This window comes from Penaeus japonicus, unplaced genomic scaffold, assembly GCF_977035675.1.
Source record: "Penaeus japonicus unplaced genomic scaffold, GWHDUDI00000001_assembly GWHDUDI00000009, whole genome shotgun sequence".
Classification (NCBI taxonomy): Eukaryota; Metazoa; Arthropoda; class Malacostraca; order Decapoda; family Penaeidae; genus Penaeus; species Penaeus japonicus.
Window position 1 is genome coordinate 44,411,186 of NW_028234411.1, and position 3,043 is coordinate 44,414,228.

The window sequence follows — 3,043 nt, forward strand, 5'->3', positions numbered from 1 at the left end:
TCTCTCTCTCTCTCTCTCTCTCTCTCTCTCTCTCTCTCTCTCTCTCTCTCTCTCTCTCTCTCACTCACTCACTCCCTCTCTCTCTCTCTCTTTCTCTCTCACTCACTCCCTCTCTCTCTCTCTCTTTCTCTCTCACTCACTCCCTCTCTCTCTCTCACTTTCTTTCTACGAATAAATGAACCTGGAGTGGCGACTGCCGCTAGACTACAGTAGGTGATATGACCGAAATGTCAAGGTCATCAGATGTTTTGGTATGTCCATCACAACCCTAATGGACACCGTTGCATATATATATATATATATATATATATATATATATATATATATATATATATATATATATATATATATAACGTTGCAAATCTCAATTTTGGATACCAATTCACAAAATTCTTGGTCATATCAGTAAGTGTGCCGTTAATTACCGCGATAGTAATTCTTACTGAAACATCATACTATGACATAGGTATGATAAATAAGTGTTGCGTAAAGTGATAAAAGCAACACTCGCTGTCCGTTAAGATATATTTATCCTTCTTTGGAAACACACAAAAGCAAATGTTCGAGTATTAAGTGCGCAGCGAAGCATCCATAAGACATTTCATTTCTCCGTTTCTTATGACGTGATGAGATGATTGCACTGAAGTTGCCAACGTGCGGCAGCAACAAAGCAAAATGTTGTAGCCGCGTGAGCATTTTTTTTTTTTTTTTTTTTTACATGAGTTTTCAGATAATGCGCTCATTGACATAACACTCATGTTACTCTTCATGCTTGCTTTTTCAAAACCCCAAACGGCATCAGACACAAGAGAAAAGTCGTCTCAGGGTTTCGCAAAGCAAGGTAATCTGTATCAAACTCAGACATTTCTCCTATTGTTCTCTTTTTCTCTCTCTCTATCTATCTATCTATCGCTCTCTCTCTCTCTCTCTCTCTCTCTCTCTCTCTCTCTCTCTCTCTCTTTCTCTCTCTCTCTCTCTCTCTCTCTCTCTTTCTCTTTCTCTCTCACTCACTCATTTTCTCTCTCTCTCTCTCTCTCTCTCCTCTACTCTTCTCTCCTCTCACTCTTCTTACTCTCTACTCTCTTATCTCTCTCCTCTCTCTTCTTTCATGCATCGCTCATCGTCTTTCTCTCAACTTCTTTTATCTATCATCACTCTTTTATTCCTAATCTCTCTCGGTGTTATTGCTTTCTCTCTCGTCTATCTATCTATCTCAATCTCTTCTCTCTCTTCTCAAACATCACTCTCGTCTCTCTCTCTCAAACTCTCACTCTCTCTTTCTCTCTCACTCTCTCTCAGCTACTCTCATCTCTCTCTCTCCTTCCTTTTATCCTCTCTTTCTACTTCTTATCAATAAACTATACTATCTCGCTCTCTTATTTTTTATCTCCTCTCTCTCTCTCTATCAACTCTCTCTTTCCATATTTCTCTCCTCTCTCTCCTTCTCTATCTCAACTCTCATCTCTCTCTCTACTCTCTCTCTCTCTACAACTCTCAATCACTCAATTCCGCACTAACGTCACATCCTTCTCCTCTCTAACATCTCTCACTCACTCTCTCTCTCCCTTATCCTCTCTCTCTCTTTCTTTATTTCTCTCTCTCACTCACTCACTCTCTCTCCCTCTATCTCACTCTACTTCTCTCTCTCTTTCTCTCCCGCTCTCTGTCTCTCTCTTCCCCTCCCTCTCTCTCTCTCTCTCCCGCTTTCTCCCGCTCTCTCTCTCTCTCTCTCTCTCTCTCTCTCTCTCTCTCTCTCTCTCTCTCTCTCTCTCTCTCTCTCTCTCTCTCTCTCTCTCTCTCTCTCTCTCTCTCTCTCTCTCTCTCTCTCTCTCTCTCTCTCACTCACGCACTCACTCATTCCTTCTCTCTCTAACTCAATCCTTCCCTCACCCTCTCTCTCTCTCTCTCTCTCTCTCTCTCTCTCTCTCTCTCTCTCTCTCTCTCTCTCTCTCTCTCTCTCTCTCTCTCTCTCTCTCTCTCTCTCTCTCTCTCTCACTCACGCACTCACTCACTCCTTCTCTCTCTAACTCAATCTTTCCCTCACCCTCCCTCCCTCCCTCTCTCTCTCTCTCTCTCTCTCTCTCTCTCTCTCTCTCTCTCTCTCATCTCTCGTCTCTCCTCTCTCTCTCTCTCTCCATCTACGTGCACGCACGCAAATCACTCACTCCTTCTATCTCTAACTCAATCTTTCCCTCACCCTCCCTCTGTTCTCTCTCTCTCTCTCTCTCTCTCTCAGTCAACACCTCTCAAGCTCTCACTCTCTCTCCTTCTATCTCTAACTCACACACTCACGCACTCCCTCTCATCCTTCTTCTCTAACTCAATCTTTCTCTTTCCTCACCCTCCCTCTCTCTCTCTCTCTCTCTCTCTCTCTCTCTCTCTCTCTCTCTCTCTCTCTCTCTCTCTCTCTCTCTCTCTCTCTCTCTCCCTCTCTCTCTCTCACTTTCTTTCTACGAATAAATGAACCTGGAGTGGCGACGGCCGCCAGACTACAGTAGGTGATATGACCGGAACGTCAAGGTCATCAGTTGTTTTGGTATGTCCATCACAGCCCTAATGGACACCGTTGCATATATATATACATATATATATATATATATATATATATATATATATATATACGTTTTATAAATAAGGTTATATCTACAATATATATATATGTTATATATATATATATACACATAACGTTGCAAATCTCAATTTTTATATACCGATTCACAAAATTCTTGCTCATATCAGTAAGTGTGCCGTTAATTACCGCGATAGCAATTCTTACTGAAACATTATACTATGACATAGGTATAATAAATAAGTGTTGCGTAAAGTGATAAAAGCAACACTCGCTGTCCGTTAAGATATATTTATCCTTCTTTGGACACACAGAAGCAAATGTTCGAGTATTAAGTGCGCAGCGAAGCGTCCATATGACATTTCATTTCTCCGTTTCTTATGACGTGATGAGATGATTGCACTGAAGTTGCCAACGTGCGGCAGCAACAAAGCAAAATGTTGTAGCCGCGTGAGCATTTTTTTTTTTTTTTTT